Source organism: Giraffa tippelskirchi, chromosome 1 (assembly GCF_054371585.1).
Source record: "Giraffa tippelskirchi isolate mGirTip1 chromosome 1, T2T-mGirTip1v1.2.pri, whole genome shotgun sequence".
In the NCBI taxonomy this organism is placed as follows: Eukaryota; Metazoa; Chordata; class Mammalia; order Artiodactyla; family Giraffidae; genus Giraffa; species Giraffa tippelskirchi.
In genome coordinates, this window is record NC_137275.1 from 203,910,128 (window position 1) to 203,935,829 (window position 25,702).

At 44.5% G+C, this 25,702-nt stretch overlaps 1 long non-coding RNA gene across 1 annotated transcript in view; it reads right to left on the bottom strand.

Annotated features, from left to right (window-relative positions):
- Positions 1-25,702, bottom strand: part of LOC145538948 (uncharacterized) — a 170,081-nt gene that overhangs the window by 57,598 nt on the left and 86,781 nt on the right. Inside the window, exon 8 of the long non-coding RNA XR_014077352.1 lies at positions 336-368. This is a non-coding gene — a long non-coding RNA (uncharacterized LOC145538948). The remainder of the gene's footprint in view (positions 1-335; positions 369-25,702) is intronic.

Genomic DNA, 25,702 nt, shown 5'->3' on the forward strand with positions numbered 1-25,702 from the left:
GAGGGACAATTGAGAAGCACTTCAGGTTTCAAATGATGACAACACAGTCATAGGAAAATGAACTGGGAGAGCTGGTGCAGAGAGGAGGTAGGTCGTTCCACTTATATCCAGTTAGGTATACGGTACATAAAATAGATATATAGATAGAGGTGTGCATGCATGCATGCAAGTCACTTCAGTCACGTCCAACTCTTTGCAACCCTATAGACTGTAGCCTGCCAAGCTACTCTGACCATGGGATTGTCCAGGCATGGATACTGGAGTGGGTTTCCATGCCCTTCTCCAGGGGATCTTCCCCACCCAAGGATAGAACCTACCTATAATAAATCACCTACCTTGGCAGGAGGGTTCTTTACCACCAGCGCCACCTGGGAATAGATATAAATATAAACATATATTATATATATATCAGAAAAGATAATGTCTCATAGGAAAGTCTTAAACTAGGACCCAAACACAACAAACTCAAATATTGCACAACAAAGACTTAATAAATGTCCAAAGACCAAAGTATTTAAAAGGGCCAATACTGGAACTTTGTTAAGTGAAAGAATTCGGCTATTATTATGTCATTTTATATACAACTAGAAATATTCTTTGACTCAAACTTGACTTGGACTTACTGACAAAGCCAGAGAATGGAACCGCACCGGAGTCCTGCCCAGAAGCTGCCTGCGGCTCCAGTCCTGAGAGTGTTCGCTGCCCTGGGAGCGCCGAAGACTTCCGGTAACAAACTCCCACGGGGGTGGCGGGAGACAAATGCTGCAGTGTTGACAGAAAGGCAGGTCCTTTCTGTCCAAACAGTGTCCCGCCTGCTGACACTCACCGGGCCCCTGACCACAGAGGGCTGGCGTGACCGCTGACCCCCGCTGCTTGACAAACTGCGCCAGCTCCCCACTCCCTGGACAAACAGACGGGAGCTGGAGGCTGCGCCGCCCCAGTCTTCTCACGAGAGGGCAGGAAGCAGAGGCCCCAGTTTACTGAGATCCAGCATCCCACCAAGCCTGGGGTTTATTTCTCTAGAAGACTGCCCAGGCTCCTTTTGTTTCCCCACTTTTCAGCAACATTTAGTATATAATCTGTGAATGAAAATTAACTGGCTTAGCCCGCCGGGGTTTGACGCAATACGTTTTCCGGAGCTTCTGTAGCAGAATCACTGGAACAAGTTAAGATTCCTGCCGCCTTCCAGCACATACACACACACACACACATACACACACATGCAAACATATGTACAAACACCACACATCCACACCACACACATACACAGAACACACAAACACATATGTACAAACACCATACATCCATATCACACACACACATATACACACACCACATACATATCACTTATACATTATACACACCACACATATATACACTACATACACACACCACACATACATAGAACACACATTCACACCACACACTCATCACATATAGACACCACACCACATCACATGCCACACACACATAGCATATACATACACCAAATGCATATACAACACACAAATACCACACACAAACACCACACACACATCACACATAGATATAACATATGTAGACACCACACACACAAACACCACACACACACCACACATACATACATACAAACACCACATACATACACAGAACACACATATCACACACACAAACACCACACACTGTACACATAGACACAATACAAATAGACACCACACATGCACCACATCACATGCCATACACACACACAACATATATATACACAAAATGAATACACACCACACACATACAACATACATGCACACCACACACATACAACATACATGCACACCACACACATACCACAGACACCATACCACACACATACACATCACACACAGACACACATACATAGTACCATATACATATACATCACACATACCACACATACACACAACAAACACATAAATAACACACACATACACAAAAAACGCACACATACACACAACACACATATACACACAACACACATACCACACACACACACAGTCTATTAGAATTGTTAAGAGACGGGCTCAGAGATGTGCATTTTAACAACCACCCCTGAGGTATAAGAGTGATGAACCTCACTTCAACTTCCAAATGAACCAAAGTTCAAACCTTTCCACTCTTATGACTGGAGAAAAAAAGACTTCAGACCAAAAAGGAAACATGTATATCAGCGGCCCCGCCCACAGTCCAAGCAATCGCTAAACCCTAAGCATGGCCAAGTGAGGCTGATGCTCCGGGAATGCTCACTGTGAGCTCTCAAAGCCCTTTGGTCTGCACACTTGCAGGATCCTCCCATCTCAGGCAAGGCTGTGGTTCCTAATGAGGGGAAAAGCGTAGCTAATCTTGACAGCTCAGAAAGCCAGGAAAATACCCTGCAGTCATGAGGTCAGGGACCTTCTGGAGGTGAGCTCACCAGGGCTGAGAGCCAGTGAAGTCTCCGCAGGCATTATCAGGGCCTTGGGACGGCCCCCAGGCAGCTCTACCAGTCCGCACACAGCCCCCTTCCCATAGGGCAAAAACCCAAGTCAAAGGAGAGGCTGATAGTTCAGGTGATGTAATGAAAACTCCCGGAGACAAGACTCTCTCTCCACCCCAACCTCTCAAAAGGTCTATTCATCACAGGAGTGTCTCAGAAGGATGGACCAGTTCTCCCCTCTGGGAAATGAGCTGATAGTTCCCAGCCCTGTGGAAGGCCTGGCTCTCCCCTCCTCCCAAGGTTTCCTCCCAAGGAGGAGGCTGGGTGAGAGTGGAGAGGGGATGAGGGTGACCCAAGGTGGTGAGGAGCAGCCAGCTTTGCCCTGGTCCAGGAGTTGGGGTGCAGAATGTGTCCTGTTTCCCCAGCACACTCTGGCAACGGCACCCTCCTGCTACTCTGGAAAGAGACTACTGCTTTCCTCTGAGAGGGACTCCGGGGTTATAAGCCACCTGGAAGCAATGTCTTCCACCCACAAACAGGCTTCTTTTAGCTCTTTCAGTAAAGAGTCTTAGGGTTCTACGTATATAGTGTGCTGTTCTTATTGTTTAGTCACTGAGTCATATCTAATTCTTCTGCCACCCTATGGACTATATAATCTCACCAGGCTCCTCTCTCCGTGGGATTCTCTAGGCGAGAATACTGGACTAGGTTGCCATTTCCTCCTCCAGGGGATCTTCCCGACCAGGGATCAAACCTGCCTCTCTTATGTCTCCTGCACTGGAGGCAGGTTCTTTGCCACTAGTGCCACCTGGGAAGCCCTTTTTTATGTATATTGCATGATATTGTCAGTTTTCAATAATAATATGAATACAATTTTTTCTGAAAATTTACATCATCCTTATGTTGGCATTTAGAAAATGAATTATGTTTTGTAAAGTTATCTTGGGCCCAGCTACTCAATTAAACTGTAAGAGTTTAAATTAGCATGATTTACTATGTTGGATCTTTTTACATGCAGATAATTAAAATCATGTCTCTCCCCTTTAAATATTTCTCTGTCTTATTTTTTCCCTGTTTTGGTTGAGATCTTATAAAATATGTTGAATATATGTGCTCATGGTAGCCATACAAGTATTTTTTCTGACGATAATGGAAATGCTTCCAAAACATCACCGTTAAATATGACACTTGCATGCATGTGTGCTAAGCCACTTCAGTCATGTCCGACTCTTTGCAACCCTATGGACTGTGGTCCACCAGGCTCCTCTGTCCATGGAATTCTCCAGGCAAGAACATTGGAGTAGGTTGCCATACCCTCCTCCAGTAAATCTTCCCGATCCAGGGACTGAATCTGCACCTCTTATGTCTCTTGCATTGGCAGGCAGGTTCTTTACCACTAGCAACCCCTGGGAAGCTCAAAAATACTATACTTACTATATGTCTATTTTACATACATTTTTGTTCTGTCCATCTTTACTTTCAAATGTGTTTCTGTTTTTGTAGAATTGCATACAAATCTTTCTCTCTCTTTTGTAATGCTCTGAAAAAAATATTGTGAGAATGGGCCTTCCCTTTAAGGTTACATGAGTCTTAAAACCTGTGTGAGCACAGTGCTTTCATAGAGGTAGAGAACTTTGACTGTATTTTCCATTTTTTCTGTCATTTTGGGTGCATTCAGAATTCTTCTGATTCAGTTTAATGGACTTGGTTTTCTGAAAAATTCATCAAGTCTAGATTTCCAAATGGATTGATATAAAATTCACATGTTGACTTCTCATATTTGAGCATTCTCTACCTCTACACCTGCATCTGCTCTCTTTCCTCCCTGATCAGGTTTGCAAGAAGGTTCTGGGCCTGTATAAGTGGTGGGGAGAATGACCAGTTCTCAGATTTCATGGATCTTAACTACTACATTTGTTTCTCACTTACTTCATGTCTCAACATTGGCAAAGGGGAAGGATAAATTAGGAATTTGGTGTTAACATATATATGCTACTGTATATAAAATGTGTTTCTCAGGTGGCACTAGTGGTAAAGAACCTGCCTGCCAATGCAGGAGACATAAGAGACACGGGTTCGATCCCTGGGTGGGGAAGATCACCTGGGGGAGGGCATGGCAACCCACCCCAGTATTCTTGCCTAGAGAATCCCATGGGCAGAGGAGCTTGGATTGCTGCAGTCCACAGGGTCACAAAGACTCAGACACGATTGAAGCGATTTAGCATGCATGCATATATAAAACAGATAAACAACAAGGACCTACTGAATAATACAGGGAACCATATTCAGTATCTTGGAATAATCTATAATGGAAAAGAATCTGCAAAAGAGTTTATATATAAATATATGTGAATAACTGAATCATTTTGCTATACATCTGAAACATTGTAAATCACCTATACTTCAATAAAAATAAATAATTGATTTTTTAAAGACTACATTTGTTTGTTTTTCAAAAAAGACTACATTTGTTCATTTGTTTTTCTTCCTTCTTTCCTTTTGTTTAGGATTATGTTGCTGGCCTTTTTCTAGCTTCCTGAGTTAGTACTTGATTCAAATTCTTTTACTTATATGCTTTCTAATCCATGATTATAGTTTATAAATTTCCCTCCAAGTGCCACTCTGGCTCTGTATACTCAGCTCTGTTATATGGCTCTCCCCTTTCTGTTCACTGCTAAATACACAGAATTTAGCTTCGACTTCCTCTCCTGCACAAATCCAATTCTCTGGGGGATAACTCAGCCAGAACTGCTGCTCCTGTGGTCATTCTTCTGCTTAAGTTTCAGTCCAAACCATTACTCAAAGATGACGAAATCATGACCACAAAGAGCCTTCAGGAGGGAACCAGAGCTTGGCCATCGTCTAGGGTGTCCAACTAGCTCTGAGACACACCAGGCAGAGCCCAACAGTCTTTACAGCAGCTCCCAGCCCTCACTCTACAGCCAGATGGGCATCTGTCAGGCTGTCACATGGGGCAAGCAGGTAGAGCAGGGCAAAGCCCCAACAAGAGCCATGCAGGTAGAACAGGAGGTGGCGAGGGCTGGGTGTGGGGGCAGCTGTCCCCTGCTTGCCCAGCCTCTCCCCTCTGAGGGCTGGCGAGGGCTGAAGGGGAACCAAGCCTGGTTTTCTGGTTCTGATAGCACTGTTGTCATCTCTGAGCTGTTCAGTGTTGCCTAGGGCCACCGATCATTTCCAGAGCAGTGCCGTAAATCTGGTATTTATAAGTGCACTGCAAACACATACAACGTGAGACTGATTTGGGAGCTAAACCATATTTTACGGGAAATGCAGTCAGATTCTTCTCACTTCCCCACTGCTCTTTGCATCCTAACACCTCCTAAACTCCACAATTTATGACCCTCTCTCCTTCATATCTCTCGTTTATCATAGCTGGCGGCCTTTTGCAGTCTTTACTTTTGCTCTGGAAAGAGATCTTAGGCTATCATATGTCTTAATGCCCAGACTGCCCTGTAGGTCTGAGAGCCACCCAGAACATTAACCTTTGAGCCCAGTTCCCTCACCCACCCACCCACCACCCCATCTGTCATGCAAGCCCCCACAGCCTATCAAATTTTACAGCCAGTTTTTCACTCTGCTTAGTATTTGTTGGCCCACGCTGCTGAACAATTCTACATAGATGTACAATCAGATTAGAAGGTTTCATATCTATTTGCAATAAATTTGGCTTCTTTAAGTGTTGTCTTGGGCTGCTCCATCAGGATTTCTCAAACCGCCTGGGTCTGCTTACAATTCAGCAGACAATCCAACGGGAGGCCCAGAGGCATAGGCCCTGCAATTGTATTTGCAAACACTGGTGCTGGAAACACTTAAGCCGACCTGGCCAAAGAAACTTGAGACTTCTTTTCTGCAACAGGTGGGATGACAACCATGGCTGTCAGGAAACTAGTTATGGGTAATTCATGGGCTGTATCTCGTGGCACCTGGACCTCTTAAGTGTGAGGACATCTGGCAGCTGCTGGAGCCAGTTTCTTTCTAGGTTGCTCCAGTGCAGGCTGCAGCCTGGACTCCATGAATGGCCAACTACTGAGGGTCCAAGCTATTCTGAGTTTGCCCAGGAGGAAAGGGGCCACCATCACAAGCCAAAGGAACACAAAAAGTACATTGCATTTGCATACCCATGTTCATAGCAGCATGATTCACAAGAGCCAAGAGGTAGAAGCAACCCAAGTGTCCACCAATGAATGAATGAATGGGCAAACAAAATGTGGTATATAGATACAGTGGAATACTATTCAGCCTTAAATAAGAAGGATCATCTTACACAGAATGAAACTTCAGGATGTTCTGTTAACTGATAAGCGGTCACGAAAGGAAAATACTATGTGATTCCATTTATACAAATTCCCTAGAAGAGTCAAATTCATAGAAACAGAAAGGGTCTCCCTGGTGGCTCAGATGGTAAAGAATCTGCCTGCAATGCAGGAGACCTAGGTTTAATCCCTGGGTTGGGAAGATGTCCTAGAGAAAGGAATGGCAACCTACTCCAGCATTCTCACTTGGGAAATCCCATGGACAGAGGAGCTTGGCAGGCTACAGCCCATGGGGTCACAAAGAGTTGGACACAACTGAGTAACTAACACATACACAGAGAGAGAGAGAGAGAAAGTAGAATAGTGGGTTCCAGGATCTGAGGGAAGGGGATAGTGGAGAGTTGGTATTTAATGAGGACAGTTTCAGTTTGGAAAGCGGAAAAACTTCTGTAAATCTGTTTCACAGCAACGTGAATGTACTGAACACTACTGAACCATGCACTTTAAAATGGTTAAGATGGTAAAATTTATGTTATGTGTTTTTTAATACAATATTTTTTAAAAAGGAAAAATATATTACAAATTCACTGCATATATAAGATGTGCCTTCAACAGTCCTTGGAGTTCCCAGGGTCTTAGAATGACAGCTGCATATTCCAAGGACCTCAACTTGGTAAAAACAGGTCCAGACAGTGTGAAATTCAGTACCCCAAATGCACCTGAACTGCTGAATCAAACTGTCTGTCCCTGAACTTCCAGATGGCAGTGACCCCAGAGTGCTAGCCAGGGGTGGTTGGGGTGTGAACATCACCCCTGATGGGCTATGGGGCTAAGGCATTAAGCACAGGTCTCTGCAGCTACAACCCCAAATGACAATGAAACAATGGATCAACAGCTCCATCTCAACCCCATCTCTCATGGGGACAGGATGATGAAAATACTTGTAAGAAGCTAGAGGTTTCTGAAGTGGGGCACCAAAGGCCAGGGAAACAATACTGTCTTCCAGGTCTAGATATTCTCCCTGGTGGCCCTGAGAGGTGGTGAGGTGCCCCCTGATTAGCTCCTTTCCTCTAAGCAAACAGCTCCAGCGGCTGGCAGGGGACTTCCAGGGAACCAGAGCCACAGTGGCTTCCTAGAAACCATGGGAAATAACAGTGTTAGCAAGGCAGCCCCCATCACCAATGGCTGTTGTGGCTCTGGCTTTACGAAGGTGGTCAGATAAAAAACCTAGGCAGTAGACCTAGAACAAGAGGCATGGTCAGTTTCCTCTTTTTACTTTGCTTCTTGGGTGGGGTTCCCGGGAGACAGACAGACCTGGGTTTCACTCTCAGCCCTGGTGCTTTGGCTATCTATTGCTGGGCAACAAACTACTGCAAAATGTAATGTCTTAAATAACCACCACATTTATTCTGCTCATAAATCTTCAACTTGGGCAGCACTCAGCAGAAATAGCTTGGGGTGGCCTAGACACTACAGACATCTGAAAGATCACTCGCTTGAACAGTGGCAGTGGATGTGGCTGGGACATCTGGAATTGTGGCCTTTTCTGAGGCATCTGGACTATAGCCTATCAGGTTCCTCTGTCCATGGAATTCTCCAGGGAAGAATACTGGAGTGGGTATTCCTGTGCCCTCCTCCAGGGGATCTTCCCGACCCAGTGGTTGAACCTGCATCTCTTTTGTCTCCTGCATTGGCAAGTGGGTTCTTTACCACTAGCACCACCAGGGAAGCCCCAGAATCCAATAATAGGGGTCCTGAAAGAGAGTCAAGAAGCAGCTGCATTGCATTTTCTGATCTAGCCTTAAAGCCACACACCATCCTTCCCGCCACTGAAGCCAGCCCACATTCAATAGAAGGAGCTGGAATCCACCTCTGCATGGCAAGTGTGTCCCAGAATTTGCCACTGCTCTTTGGAGAATTACTCCTTGCTGACTGCAGTCTAGTCTCTCCATGTCTTAGTTTACCTGTTGTGAGGATTATACAGTCAGCGTAGGTGAATCTACTAGCACAATGCTTTTCTACCAGTAGATGTCTATTATCAAATGTGCATGTGTGTGTGCATGCTAAGTCACTTCAGTTGTGTCTGAGTGTTTACGACCCCATGGACCGTAGCCCTCCAGGATCCTCTGTCCATGGGATTCTCCAGGCAAAAATATTGGAATGGGATGCCATGCCCTCTTCTAGGGGATTTTCCTGACCCAGGGATTGAAACTGTGTCTCCTACATCTCCTGCACTGGCAGGCGGGTTCTTTACCACTGGCACCAACTGGGAAGCCCATGATCGAATGTACAATTCTGTAAAGGAGTTAATTAAAGAATATTATCATTTTGCAAAATAGAGAGTTCTTAAATACACTAAGCTAATGAGGGGAAAGGATAAAACTAGAAAATCATCTCTCAACACAGGTTAAGGAGTTTCCTGGACTTCTCTGAAGACAGACAAAGACTTTTATTGTTTCTGTCGAGAGAACTGTTGCCAAGTGGGATCCCAGAAAAGAGTCACAGGAGGATGACTGTGCGCTGGAGAGAGACGGTCCTGACGCCAGAGCAGAGAGAGCGAGGGAGCCAGCTGGAAGCTGTTGGGAAACGCAGATGGAGCTAATGAAAGTGCTCAGGAATCAACGTTTTGCAACCTAGTGTATTTTGTTAATGATCTGCACACCAGACAATGGCCCCAGTGCCCAGAAGAATTGGGGGAGGGCCAGAGAGTGAGATACAGCCCCAAATTTACAGACCAGGAAGCTAGGACAGGAGCAGCATCTGGTCTGGGCACTTCAGCTGAGGCCCTGCCAGCTCTGTCAGCCCACTCTGGTCTCACAACACCCATCCTTCCTTCTTATGGGCCAGTGGGACAACTTTTCTGAGGATCACCCAGAAGGAGCATGCTTCCCACCTGTCTAGGGCTTCCCAGGTGCTGCGGTGATAAAGAATCCTCCTGCCAATGCAGGAGATGCAAGAGTTGTAGGTTTTGTCTTTCGGTAGGGAAGATCCCCTGGAATAAGACATGGCAACCCACTCCAGTATTCTTGCCTGGAAAATTCCATGGACAGAGGAGCCTGGTGGGCTACCGTCCATGAGGTGGTAAAATCAGACTTGATTGAGCATGCACACCACGGTTGTCCCACCTGCTAGGATCTGCAAAACTACAGCAAGGCCCTAGACTCAGGAAAACACCTAGAAATGGTCAGAACCATGTCCCAGACACACCAGATGGGGAATTTCTGCCCCACGCTCCAGGGGCCCACCTTTTGTGGGGGTGCAGCCTTGCCACCCCTGGGTGCCAAGGAGGACCCAAGAGGTCAGGATTGTCTGGTGGGGGCACCACCCAGAGACTCATCCCCCATGTCTTGGTGTCCCCTGAAGGCACCTCTGCTCTTGTCAGCCACCGCCCAGTCATTGTGGCTGAAGGCCAGTCTTGAAGGGGAGTCAGCCACCTGCACCGACATGAAGCGAGCCGGGCCAGAGAGTGACCAAGTCCTTTCTGCTTGGCTCTGTGAAACGTCTCACGTGTCCCCAAAAGCACTCCCCACAGTGTTTCCCTGGGCCTAGTCTCCTGCCCTTTGAGGCCTTGTGAATCCAGGTCTCCAGCCCACCCCTCAGCCTGTGAGTGTTCTCTCTGGGAGGAGCAATAATAAATGAATGCCTCCCTTTCAGAATGAGTTTAACCCATCCGATTGGCTAGTGGGGAAGAGTGAGTTTGCACAGAGGGTCTTTACACTGTTCCATCCTAGCCACTCTTCTTATTGTGATCTCACAACCCACCCATCCAGGGGGAGCCCACATCCAGCCCCCAGACCTAGGCAGACTTCCAGGCCTGCCTCCATGAGTAGAGTTCAGCAGACGTCGCTGTGTGTGCTTTCTGAAGCTCTCTCCAGGCTCACTCTCAGACCCTTGGTCTGTGAAACCAGCTGCCTTGCTGTGAGGATGCCCAGGACACACAGAGGGACACGGAAGGGATTCCTGGGCCATGAATATGGTGAAGTGCCTGGCTCGACCAATAGTGTTATCCACGGGTGTGCCATCTCGGAGCTGAAGCCCCCAGCTGCTGCTGCAGACCCAGGGAAATCTCCATTCCCCAAGGAAACGGGGGCCAAAAGAGCAGAAGTTTCCTGCCCCAGAAACTCCAGGGGAAGGGGTGCAGAGGGGCCTCCTCACGGCCTGACCCCTGTGCTAGGCAGCTTGTGAAATGGCTCCCAGTGACTTCTACATTCCAGGATTCCTACTCCCTCCCTGTGTGTGTGCGTGTGTGTGTGTGTGTGTGTGTGTGTGCATGTGTATATGTGCATCTGTGTGCATGTATGCCTGTGTATTGTTTGCAAGCATGGGGGGGTGGGATTTTGAGTGAATGTTTACATGTAAGCACATGTGTGTATATGTGCGTGTGCAAGCATGTATTGTGGGGGTTTTAACATTTATTTATTCATTTATTTGGCTATATTGGGTCTTGGTTGCGGCACATGGGATCTTTTGTTGTGACACACAGATTCTCTAGTCATGGCACACAGGCTCAGTCATCTCAGCTCAGGCTTAGTTGCTCTGCAACATGTGGGATCTTAGTTCCCCAACCAGGGATCAAATCTGCATCTGCTGCATTGCAAGGTAGATTCGTAACCACTGCATGACCAGGGAAGCCCCTGTCTTGTGTTTTGAATATGTGTGGTTGCATGAACCTGGAGGAGGAAATGGCAACCCACCCCAGTAGTCATGCATGGGAAACCCCATGGACAGAGGAGCCTGGCGGGCTATATATTCCATGGGGTTGCAAAGAGTTGGACATGAATGAAGTGACTGAGCACACACAGGTGCGTGCACATGTGTGTGTGAGTATGCAAGTGTGTAGGGAGCTGAGTATGTAAGTGCATGTGCGTATGCATGTGTATTTTTAAATGTGTGTGTGTGTATTGTGTGAGTTTATATGTGTGTTTGCACATATGTCTTTATATGTGTTATATGTATATGTGTATGTTTGTGAGTGCGTGTGTGCACTCACACAAGCACATGGGAGTATGTGTGCCAGCTGGACCTAGTGATCTACTGCTGATGAATGGAATATAACAAATATGACGGGACACCATTTCCAAGTTTAACCTACCCAGGCTTTTGACTTCAGCCTTGCTCTCACCCCCTCTGGCCCTCCCAGTTTACGGCTCTGATGAAACAAGCTATCACAAAGGAGAGACCCACATAGAAAGGAACTGAGGCCACAGCCTGTGAAGAACCAGATCCTGCCAACAACCATGTGAATGAACTTGGAGGAAAGTCCTTCCCCAGTTAAGCCTTGGGATGACCAGAGCCCCAGCAATACCTGCATTGCTGCCGATGAGACCTTGAAGCAAAGCCGCAAGTAGGCTGTGTCTAGATTCCTGACCAGTAGAAACTGAGATAATAAATGCTTTTGTTTTAAGACACAAAAGTTAGGTTAATGTGTTATATGGCATAAATAATCAAGACCGATTTTAGTACCAGTATTGTACTGCTACAACAAACACCTAAAAATGTAGAAGTGGGTTCAGAACTGGGCAGTGGGTGAAAGCTGGATGGATTTTGAGAAGAATGGTGAAGAAAGCCTAAACTGCCTTGAATAGACTGTTAGCACATATGTGGGCTACACTATAGCAAACACACTGTAGGCACACACTGGAGAAAATTGAGGAAGAGGGAATCCTTGTTATGCAGCAACAGAAAGCTTAGCAACACTGTTACCTCCAGTTATGTAGAAGGTGGAACTTGTATGGAATGAACTGTGTGGTCTAGCTCAGGAGATTTCCAATCAAAATGTTGACTGTATTTCCTAGTTTCTTCTTGCTTTATGAAAGGAAAGAGATAAATTGGAAGATAAATTATTAAACAGAAAGGAATCAAGACTTGATGATTTTGAAAATTCTCGGCTTCTTTCAGTTGCAAAAGATGCTAAAATTAAGAGAAGCTTTCTAAGGAACCTTCAAAAGTGATCCAGAAATAAAGCCAATAGTGAGACTGTACAATCTTTTTTAAGAGTTCAGAATGATCAAAGCATCAGGGTGCTATTGAGATGCACAAAGGACCCTTTCAAGAGACTAAGTGTATACCAGACATTTCCTCTCAGCTGAACAACAGTGCCTCTGGAAAATTAAAGGAATTCTCCCTCATCTGTTTCAGCAGAAGCCGAAGGCAGAGAAGGGCTTATCTCAAAGAGGTTTGTGGTGGTGGCAATTGTCTAATGGAGATTGTCCCAGTGAGATTCACAGAAGACCCAAAAAGTATTCGAGAAAAGCAACACACTCTCAGCTTAAACTGAAAGAGACAGAGAGACAACACAATAAAAAGAGGCTTTGGGGTCCCCCCTCCCCAATTATACTGGTAACAAGCAGACAGAGAGATGCTCAGAGGCAAAAACCTTTAATCTTTGATGAAAAAATAAGAATGACTAAGAAGACAGAATCAAAAGCCACAAGAGTGCTGCCAAGAGCACAGAGAATTTCCCCCAGGCCTTGAGAGCCAATCAAGGAATTTCTAACATTTGCCCAAATGGATTTCAGAATTGTTATAGACCAGTGCCTCCCCCTTTTGGAACAGAAATGCCTATACCATTTACCCAAGACTGTCCTTCCAATATGCGCAATGTGTGTAGGGACAGATGACTTGTCTATTTAGTTTGTGGCTCTGCCAGTCCAGAGGAGCTAGACTTAAACAACCTGAAGAACCTCACACATCCTGAACCTTACTCAGATGATGAGATTCTTGACTTTGAGCTATGTGATGAGATTTTTAAGGACCTTGGAGGAGGAACTTGAATCATTGTGGGCCAGCGGGCAGACCCATGTAGGCAGCTTCTGAAATCGTTCTTGATGGTCACCATATCCTGGTATTCACACTCTTGAATAATCATCTCCCAGTGCATGGGGACTGGACCTGATGAGCTGCTTCTGATGAACAGAATACAGGATACCACTTCCAAAACTGGGCCACAAAAGACTGTGACTTCCATCTTGCTTGAACTCACTTCCCTTGGTTTGCTCTGTTTAATGAAGCAAATGCTCTGCTGTGTTGCATAAATCTGCATAGCAGGAAACCAATCAAAATATATTGAATCCTATATGTGAGGACCAAGATTCTCCTTGCTTCAAGCCTTAAAATGACTACAGTTCTGCCAACACCTTAAGAATCTCTGAAGCAGGGGCTCAGCTACGTCTGCCCCAACATCATTTGTTCCAGATCCTTGACCTACAGAAATCACACAGTAGTAAATGTCACTGCTATAACCCACTGCACTTGGGGTAATTAGTTAAGCAGTAATAGGTGATTATGATATCTTCCTTGTAAGGGAACAGGGAAATATTGGGTATGAGGAAAGACCATGGACCATTGTCATCTGTGACCCTCAGGAATCAGCATCTCTAGGAAGGCTTTTTTTTTTTAATTACTGAAATAAATTCAGCATATAACATTGTGTAAATTTAAGGTGCAGAACATGTTCATCTGATGCATTTATTTATTGAAATGTGATTGCTGTAGCAATAATTAGCATCTCTACCACATTACATAATTATCCTTTCTTTTTAGTAGCTGCAATCATTGAGTTTCAGTCTCTTAGCAAATTTGATGATTATAGTACAAAACCATTATCTATATTCACTATAATGTTCATTAGCTTTCCAGAGCTTATTTACTCCTCTTTGTAAGTTTGTACCCTTAAACAGAATCTGTCCTACTACCCTCACCCTTGTCCCCAACTAACCACCATTTTACTCTCTGTTTTTATGAGTTTGGCTTTGTTAGATTCCACATATAAGTGATATCATATAGTATTGTCTTTGTCTGACGTATCTCTCTTAACATACTAGAATTCCATCTATGTTGCTGCAAATGGAAAAATATCCTTCTTTCTCGTGGCTGAATAATATTCCTTTGTGTATGTATAACACATCTTCTTTACCCACTCACCCGTTGATGGGCACTTAGGTTGTTTCCACATCTTGGCTATTGTGAATAATGCTGTAACAAACATGGGAGTGCATATATCTATTCAATATCTTGTTGTCATTTGTTTTGGGTATATTCCCATGAGTGGAATTGCTGGATAATATGAAAGACCTATTTTTAATCTTTGAGGAACTTCCATATTGTTTTAGGAAGGCTTATTTAAAATGAAGATCAAGGGCCAACACAATGTGGACTCCCAGAGACAGAGCACCGCAGGACCTCTGTCACACGTAAGGTCATGCAGACGGCTCTGATGGATTGAGAAGGTCCAAGGCTCTGTGACATTGTTCTGAACAGTGCACACTTCCTTAAAAGAATAATATGGACATTCAATAGCATTAATTGAGCCTATGTGCAAGCATTTTTGAACATAGTATGCCCATATGTGTATCAATACAAATGTATGTATGCATATGTGTAGGTTCATAAATGTGCATAAATGTGGTTTCTGCCTTGTGGCAGGGAGCTAGGTTTGCAGATTCCCAAGCTTGCCAGTCCTGGATGGCAGTCCAGCTGGAGGACAGAAGCCCACAGTCAATTCCACCTGTCTGCAAAGGGAGAAGGGTGTGAGCACACAATGTGGACCTCAAGGGGAGCGCAACAGTCTGTTTTAGGGGGACACTGAGGCAGGCTCCTTGTTGAGAAGGTTTTCCTTAGGAAAAAGGAAGGAGTCTGATATCCCTGGTGACCCCAGAGAGCAAACTTCCCTGCTGGCCCATGTCACTGCCTCTGCACTGTGCCACAAGAGGGGAAGAAAGCTGTACTAGTCTCGCGGGGGTTCCTTTTGCTAGAGCAACTCAGCCTGTATCCTGATACATGTGGTAAGGACATTTTTATTAGCAGGATGGGTGGAGGAAAGAGAAGGGACAGAGTAGAGAGGGGAAAAATTTTTAATGTTTATTTAGTTATTTATTTGGCTGTGTTGAGTCTTAGCTGCAACACATGGAATAATCACAGCAGCATTCACTGTCTTTCACTGCTGGGCGTGGACTCTCTAGTTGTGGTGCACGGGCTCTAGAGAGTGCAGGCTCAAGAGTTGCGGTGAGTAGGCTCAGTTTCCCTGCAGCATGTAGGGTCTCAGTTCCCCAAACAAGGAATCAAACCCATGTCCCCTGCGCTGAAAGGCAAATTTTTAACCACTAGACCACCAGGAAAGTCCTAAAAGGAAAAACTTCAAACAACCTCTGTGACATATTAAGTTGTGTTTCCCCAAAATGATCTGTTAAAGTTCTAACCCCCAGGACCTGTGAAATGATCTTCTTTGAAAATAGTGTCTTTGCCATTAATCAAGTTAAGATGAGGTCATTAGGGTGGGCCCTAGTCCAATATGACTGGGTCCTTATGCTAAAAGGGGACATTTGGACCCAGCGACAACCCCCACACAAGGAGATGCCATGTGAATGTGAAGGAAGAGATTGAGATGATGCATCTACAAACCAAGGATCAGCAAGTTCCTGGGGCTGGAACAGAGTCTCCCTCACAGCCTGGAAGGAACCAGCCATTGCCACCTTGACCCAGACTTCCAGCCTCCAGAAATGAGACAGTAAATTTCTGCCATTTAAGCTGCCCTGAGTGAAAAAGCTGACACAACCACCAAGCAAAGAAATGCTTCAAGAAGCAGTTCTAAGCCCTCACATTTGTGCAGACGCCCGGGGTCCCCAGAGCACAGTCGGGAGGCATTGCCTCACACTGTCCCACCCTGCCTGCCTCTCACTCTGCCACTCTGTCTCCACAGGAAGGAGTATGGGGAAATAGCTTGTCTACACTGGGGACAACCCACTTCCAAAAGTCTCCTATCCAATACTTTTCCCCTTGATTTTTCACCCCTGGAGCATTTTATAGGAAATATAATCCACATGGCATTGAGTCACTGGGCCTGAGCTCAACACCAAGTTGTTTGCAAGAAATATTTCATGTCTACCATGGGCCTCTTTTTTCAGAAAAAAGGAAGTCATTTTCAGCCAAGAATAAACAAACTTGGCACCACACAGTTTAGTTCTGTACAAATCCCTTGACAGCCTGCTGCCTTCGTGGCCCTGGGCCAGACTTCATTTCCAGACTCTTTTGTGTTGGGACGAGATGAGATTGCCTTGGACCACCTACCCACAGGACCCCCCAGCCACCCTCTGGGCCCTATTCACTTCCTTCTTCCCAGCCTTGCTGCTTTGGTGTACATAGCCTGAAGTAGTAGCTTAGGACATGCAAGCTACTGGGCACACACATTTAATTATACAGGGTTATAGGGCCCATTCACACAACCATACATGGTGATGGGGGCCCCTGATACAATCAGACAGGGTGATGGGAGCCCGTGATGCAATCATACAGGGAAATGGGGGCCCATGACACAACTATACAGGGTGATGGGGGCTCATCTTACAATCATACAGGGTGATGGGGGCCCATGATATAATCATACAGTATTATGGGGCCAATTGCAAAATATGGTGAAGAACATGAGCTGTGCCCCCACTAAGAGGTGCCACTTAGCCTCTTTAAACCTGAGTCCACATTTGTAAAGTGGGACTGTTGCACCCCACACAGTTGTTGTAAAAATTCAATAGATCAATGTGTGTGTGGGAGTCTTGTCACAATGCCTGACATGGAGCAATAATAGACAAGCAACATTACTGCCATGAGAGCACAAGGAAATTCACCCATGAGAGCACAGAGGGGTCACTTTTATGTGTTTTTCAATCCCTAGCACCTAGTGCTGTTTCTGGCAAATCATGGAAATGTTGCATCATATCTTTTGAATTAAATAACAAAGAATGAATGGATGAGAGCGAAGCGCTGGCCCCTAACTATTTAGCAGCAATCTTAGTTAATTATGCCTGTACTTCCTCTGTTAAAATGTTATTCCTTTGACATTAATCAGAGTTTTATCTTCCTTTCAAAATGCAGCATGGAGTTTTTTCTTTTTTTTTTTTTTTCATTTTAGCATGAATGTCCCGGTGTGGGAACCCTGCTTTCCAGGAGCCTCCAACCCACTGGGATGGGCAAGCAAAAAGGAAGAAATGAAAACAGTGATCTCCACAGTGACAGGTTGTATTTTCCAAAGATGGCTAAACAACAGTTCACAACCCACCACCATTCTTATGCAGTGTGGCGTGGCAGTCCCCAGCCAGGGGTCTAATCCTCTGCAGTGACACCCAGGCTGGCCTCAGCGACTTGCTCATCCAGTAGAAGTGAGGTCATAAGAGGGCTTCCAGCTGCCCTAGGCTCATGGGATGCTGGCTCTTGGGACCTGGCTGCCGGGCTATGAGAAGCCAAAGCCACAAAGAGAGTCCACATGTGGGTGGGAGCTAACAGCTGACCACCAACCCCTTGCCCCGGCTTGTGGACCAAGGCATCATCCCCTTCGTGGAGCCCTTAGGTGACTACAGGCCTGGGCACCATCTGATTACAACCGCATCAGAAACTCCTAGCAAGGGTAGCTGGGCCACAGCACCCTGGCCGAGAGTAACTTTGCCATTTTAAACCATCAGATTTTGCGGTACATTTTTAGGCAGCAATAGTGAAAAGTGAAAGTGTTAGTCGCTCAGTCGTGTCCGACTCTTTGTGACCCCATGGACTGTACCCGCCAGGCTCCTCTGTCCATGGGAGTCTCCAGGCAAGAATCCTGGAGTGGGTAGTCATTCCCTTCTCCAGAGGATCTTCCCAATACAGGGAATGAACTTGGGTCTCCTGCAGATTCTTTACCATCTGAGCCACCAGGAAAGCCCAAGTAACAATAGACAAGCAGAACAGTGAGAAAGGCAACCAACAGGAGAAAGAGACAATGAGGAGGAACAGGACTCAGGCCCGGTGGGAGGAGGAAAAGGGTCCTTGAAAAGGAAATGTGCAAGCTTGGATGAGGGTGATAGGAAGCTAGGCACACAGATGGCAGGGGAAGAACATGGGAAGGATGATAGGAACTCGGCTAAGTCCCCTCAGTGTGGAAAGTAGACATAACAGAGGGCCAAGGATGAGGGATTACTAGGAAGGCATATAGAAGCAATGTGTGGAGCAGGAAGTGGTGTGGCCCTGACTCTGTCCAGAGCTTTGTCCACTCCAGCTGGGCTGTCCGGTACAGAAAGGATCTGCAAGGAGGTGGGGAAGGAAGATGGACACATGGAGGGGAGTGTGGGGGAATATCCAGCCCTCTTCCCCTGGCTGACACTGTCCTCCAGCTGTCTCCTCCTGAGCCCACGTCTCCCCGGGGCAGTCTCTGTGTGAAGGCACTGTGCACCAGACCCTCACAGAGGCCAGCGGGCTGGGCGACTTCAACCCTGGGTGACCTTCACCAGTCCTTGACAAATGCTTCCTGGAAGGGAAGACAGAAAGTCTGCTCCTCAGTGATGCCCCAGAGTATAGTTCCAGCTTCTCTAAGAGAAATGGTGACGCTCCTCCAGGGGTGATGAAAAGCACAGATATTTCAGGAACATTCAGCTGGAGCCCTCGCTGCAGATCTTCGGAACAGATCCTGGCTGACTCCAGAACCTCGTAACTTATGGAGGTTTCTCATCATTTTCACTCAAGAGGAGCTTATCTCCTTCAATAAAATGCTCAGAGGCTTTCTTTCTAGAATAGTGGCTTTCAGATTTCTCTCTGACCCTGGAGAGAAGTGCAACTGACCTGACAGCCCCATGCACATGGGTAGAAGAGCCCCACCGAGGTAGAGAGGTCTCACATGGCAGACTTCCTCTACTCTGCTCTTCACATGGAAAAAACAAAAATATAAACTCTGGTCACACCCATTAGTGTTTCTCAAGCCAAATTTTAGAAGCCTTGGTCCAGAAGCCCTCCAAGGATACAGATTAAGGAAGAAGACCTTTCTGCCATCAGGATGACAACCTGGACTTCATCCCAGAAACAGAGCCCTGGCCTGTTCGTTACTGTCTGGGGGAATGAGGATCCCCTTCATTTGGTCCGGAGCAAAGTAAGAAATTGGGGATGTTTTCCCTCCAGTGCATAAGCCAGCACCATCCAGAGGAAGAGCGGGACCCTAAGCACATGGCCAGAGCCACCTCATAGGCTTCACCCCACTTAGATCTCAGGCCACTTTCATTCCCCCCAAACAAGCTATGTCAATCCCAGTTCTGCCTTTCATGATTCAACCCTTCCCTGGAGAACTTTGACATGTGAAAGTGAGCATCACACCCCACGCATTCCACTTAGAAACTACAGGGGAGTGCCAAGGACTCATTTGCGATGTGGAAATGAAGGCTAAATTTTTCCACAAAAACTTAACTGCATCCTCAATTTATAGGCAGTGCTTTCCCACAAAAATCTTCCCTGGGGACAACTCAGCAAATGCACGTCAGCTGAATGTTTTCCAGATCTTCTTCTGTAACATTCAATGCTCTATTGCTCCCAAGATTTCCTTAAAAAATAGTCAAAAAGCAGTGGACATTCTTGTCATCAAAACATATACAAGAATTATTTTTTAATTTCAAAAAAAACTTTGTGTTTCGCTGAAAATTCCATTTCATTTGGCAAAGAAGGAAAAATCTTTTTAGCCACAGAATACACACATGAATGTTAAATTTCTCAAACACTTCTCTCCTAATTGGTTTACACATTTTCTTTTATAAAACTGACCTACCAGTAGAAGGAAAGAAATCTTAAAAATTAGGGCAGAAATAAATGCAAAAGAAACAAAAGAGACCATAGCAAAAATCAACAAAACTAAAAGCTGGTTTTTCGAGAAGATAAACAAAATTGACAAGCCATTAGCCAGACTCATCAAGAAACAAAGGGAAAAGAATCAGATCAACAAAATTAGAAATGAAAATGGAGAGATCACAACAGACTACACAGAAATACAAAGGATCATAAGAGACTACTACCAACAGCTATATGCCAATAAAACGGACAACTTGGAAGAAATGGACAAATTCTTAGAAAAGTATAACTTTCCAAAACTGAACCAGGAAGAAATAGAAGATCTTAACAGACCCATCACAAGCACGGAAATCGAAACTGTAATCAGAAATCTTCCAGCAAACAAAAGCCCAGGACCAGACAGCTTCACAGCGGAATTCTACCAAAAATTTAGAGAAGAGCTAACACCTATCCTACTCAAACTCTTCCAGAAAATTGCAGAAGATGGTAAACTTCCAAACTCATCCTATGAGGCCACCATCACCCTAATTCCAAAACCAGACAAAGATGTCACAAAAAAAGAAAACTACAGGCCAATATCACTGATGAACATAGATGCAAAAATCCTTAATAAAATTCTAGCAAACAGAATCCAACATCATATTAAAAAGATCATACATCATGACCAAGTGGGCTTTATCCCAGGAATGCAAGGTTTTTTTAACATCCGCAAATCAATCAATGTAATACACCACATTAACAAATTGAAAGAAAAAACCATATGGTTATCTCAATAGATGCAGAAAAAGCCTTTGACAAAATTCAGCATCCATTTATGATAAAAACCCTCCAGAAAGCAGGAATAGAAGGAACATACCTCAACATAATAAAAGCTATATATGACAAACCCACAGCAAACATTATCCTCAATGGTGAAAAATTGAAAGCATTTCCCCTAAAGTCAGGAACTAGGCAAGGATGCCCACTTTCACCACTACGATTCAACATAGTTTTGGAAGTTTTGGCCACAGCAATCAGAGCTGAAAAAGAAATAAAAGGAATACAGATAGGTAAAGAAGAAGTAAAACTCTCACTGTTTGCAGATGACATGATCCTCTACATAGAAAACCCTAAAGACTCTATTAGAAAATTACTAGAGTTAATCAATGAATACAGTAAAGTTGCAGGATATAAAATTAACACACAGAAATCCCTTGCATTCCTATACTCCAATAATGAGAAAACAGAAAGAGAAATTAAGGAAACAATACCATTCACCATTGCAACAAAAAGAATAAAATACTTAGGAATATATCTACCTAAAGAAACAAAAAACTTATATATAGAAAATTATAAAACACTGATGAAAGAAATCAAAGAGGACACAAACAGATGGAGAAATATACCGTGTTCATGGATTGGAAGAATTAATATAGTGAAAATGAGTATACTACCCAAAGCAATCTATAGATTCAATGCAATCCCTATCAAGCTACCAATGGTATTTTTCACACAACTAGAACAAATCATCTCACAATTTGTATGGAAATATAAGAAACCTCGAATAGCCAAAGCAATCTTGAGGAAGAAGAATGGAACTGGAGGAATCAACCTGCCTGACTTCAGGCTCTACTACAAAGCCACAGTCATCAAGACAGTATGGTACTGGCACAAAGATAGAAATATAGATCAATGGAACAAAATAGAAAGCCCAGAGATAAACCCACGCACCTATGGACACCTTATCTTTGACAAAGGAGGCAAGAATATACAATGGAGAAAAGACAATCTCTTTAACAAGTGGTGCTGGGAAAACTGGTCAACCACTTGTAAAAGAATGAAACTAGAACACTTCCTAACACCGTACACAAAAATAAACTCAAAAGGGATTAAAGATCTAAACGTAAGACCAGAAACTATAAAACTCCTAGAGGAAAACATAGGCAAAACACTCTCCGACATAAATCACAGCAGGATCCTCCATGACCCACCTCCCAGAATATTGGAAATAAAAGCAAAAATAAACAAATGGGACCTAATTAAAATTAAAAGCTTTTGCACAACAAAGGAAACTATAAGCAAGGTGAAAAGACAGCCTTCAAAATGGGAGAAAATAATAGCAAACGAAGCAACAGACAAACAATTAATCTCAAAAATATACAAGCAACTTCTGCAACTGAATTCCAGAAAAATAAACAACCCAATCAAAAAATGGGCCAAAGAACTAAACAGACATTTCTCCAAAGAAGACATACAGATGGCTAACAAACACATGAAAAGATGCTCAACATCACTCATTATTAGAGAAATGCAAATCAAAACCACAATGAGGTATCATTTCACACCAGTCAGAATGGCTGCTATCCAAAAGTCTACAAGCAATAAATGCTGGAGAGGGTGTGTAAAAGGGAACCCTCTTACACTGTTGGTGGGAATGCAAACTAGTACAGCCACTATGGAGAACAGTGTGGAGATTCCTTAAAAAACTGGGAATAGAACTGCCATATGACCCAGCAATCCCACTGCTGGGCATACACACCGAGGAAACCAGAATTGAAAGAGACGCGTGTACCCCAATGTTCATCGCAGCACTGTTTACAATAGCCAGGACATGGAAGCAACCTAGATGTCCATCAGCAGACGAATGGATAAGGAAGCTGTGGTACATATACACAATGGAATATTACTCAGCCATTAAAAAAATACATTTGAATCGGTTCTACTGAGATGGATGAAACTGGAGCCCATTATACAGAGTGAAGTAAGCCAGAAAGAAAAACACCAATACAGTATACTAATGCATATATATGGAATTTGAAAGATGGTAACGATAACCCTATATGCGAGACAGAATAAGAGACACAGATGCATAGAACAATCTTATGGACTCTAAGGGAGAAGGTGAGGGTGGGACGTTCTGGGAGAATAGCATTGAAACATGTATATTATCATATGTGAAACGGAACACCATTCCATGTTCGATGCATGAGACAAGGGCTCAGGGCCAGGGCAATGGGATGACCCAGAGGGATGGGATGGGGAGGGAGGTGGGTGGGGGGTCCAGGAAGGGGAACACATGTAAACCCATGGCTGATTCATGTCAATGTATGGCAAAAACTATTACAATATTGTAAAGTAATTAGCCCCCAACTAAAATAAATAAATTTATAAATAAAATAAATAAATAAAATAAAATAAAACTGACCTACTTTCACAATTATTAGCATAAAAGAGTTTCAATTCACCAAAGGCTTGTAGATTTTCATTTCACCAAGTTTACTGTGGAAGTAAAGAAAAATGAACCCAGAGAATCAAGACATTTGAGATTATCAGAAATCTACTAAAGAGTATACAGACTGAGCCCAAGTCTTCTGCTCCAGGAGGGGTAAAATGAAGAGTCATTGAATGAATCTGCTGTTTCCCACAGCAAGTCCTCTGAAGAGTTGGCACCTACATGGAGAAGATGCAGACAACGCAGGTGGAGAACTCAGGGAGGTCAGGAGACTGGCAGGTGTGGGTGGACCAAGAGATGCAGTGGCGGCCCTGAGATTCTCACCTTGACCACAGTGGGACCATTCTCCTTTCAAACACAGCAACTCCCACACAGAGGGGAGTGAAAGGTTATGTAAACTGCAAAGTCCATTATGCAATGAGGGGAACCAGCCTGTACAGATATGAGATTTGGACCATAAAGAAGACTGAGCACTGAAGAACGGATCCTTTTGAACTGTGGTGCTGGAGAAGACTCTTGAGAGTCCCTTGGACAGCAAGGAGATCCAACCAGTCCATCTTAAAGGAAATCAGTCCTGAATATTCATTGGAAGGACTGATGCTGAAGTTGAAACTCCAATACTTCGGCCACATGATGTGAAGAACGGACTCATTGGAAAAGACCTTGGTGCTGGGAAAGATTGAGGGTAGGAGGAAAAGAGGGGCAACAGAGGATGAGATGGTTGGATGGCATCACCAACTCAATGGACATGAGTTTGAACAAACTCTGGGAGATAGTGAAGGACAGGGAAGACTGGCGTGCTGCAGTCCACGGGGTCACAAAGAGTCGGACATGATTTAGCAACTGAACAACAGCAACAACAGCCTGCCCCTCTCAAGAACAGAGTTGCCACATTCAACCCCCATTCATAGTATGAGTTTGGAATTGTCATAGCCTGCACTGGAAGCAAGTTCTCATCAATGCTTTTGATTTTAAAACAACTCATCAGAAAAAGCCTTGCCTGCAACCTACTGCTGACAGAAGGTCTTTCCCTGTGAGCCTGACAAGATCCACACCCCCTGCCTCTGTTCTCCTCATGAAGTCCCCACAAAGTCAGCAATGGCCCCACAGCCTCTTCTCACCCTCTCCGATTCTGCCCTCAACCCAAAAGGGCAGAGCCCTGAAAGGCTCTTCTTCTGTGTTTGCTGAGTCGGTCACTGTTCATACTGCCCAAGGCACCAGCAAAGGAGGGAGCCTGGTGGGAGCCACAGGGTCATCCATCCTGAGCCCAGAAACAGAGCTGAACCATATGACCTGGGATCCGCTAACAAGCAGATAGTCTCCAGAAAATAAATCAAAAAGGTGAGATGAATAGTAAAAAGGGAAAATTATCCTAATGCACAGTAGAAGAGTGGTTGGGTTAATTAATTACGGTACATCAATTTAATGACATAATAAAAATTGTAGTTGTGGTAGTGATGTTAGTCCCTCAGTCATGTCTGCCTCTTTGTGACCCCATGGACTGTAGCCTGTGAGGCTCCTCTGTCCATGGAATTCTCCAGGCAAGAATACTGGAGTGGGTTGCCATGCCCTTCTCTGGGGGATCTTCCTGACCCACTGATCTAACCCGTGTCTCCTGTGTTGCAGGAAGATTCTTTACCGGCTAAGCCACCCCCCACGGGAAGTCCTATAACAATTATAAGATATCACAATTCAAAATAAGCAGGAAGACCACAAACTTGGAAAAGTGTGTAGTGTGTTGCAAGTAGAAAATGATACAAACTGATACTGTTCTATGATTATAAATTTTATTTTAATTTTCTTTATATTTCAACAAGTGATTGGTACATGGTGGGTCAAAATGCAAAAGACTTACACGGATAGGTGGAATATGCAGAAAGCTTCCCCTGTTGCCTTGGCAACTATTTGTGCCTAAACACCAGGAGAGGAGCATCCTGCCTGGTTTGTGTGGTATGTAACAATCCACAATGAGAACGAACCACAGAAGCAGTACCAAGTCACCAAATGTGAGACATTTCAGTTGTTTCCAATGTTTCGCTTTACATACATTGATATCATTTTATATGAGCATCTCTGTAGAAACTAGAGGAAGAACTGCATTTGTTATTTTGATAGAGAATATCAATTTCATTTCTCAGATGTAGCCCCAGTTTAATCTCCCATCAGCAATATATGAGAATGCCCTATTTCCCCACACCAATGTTATCACATTCTTTATCTCTGAAA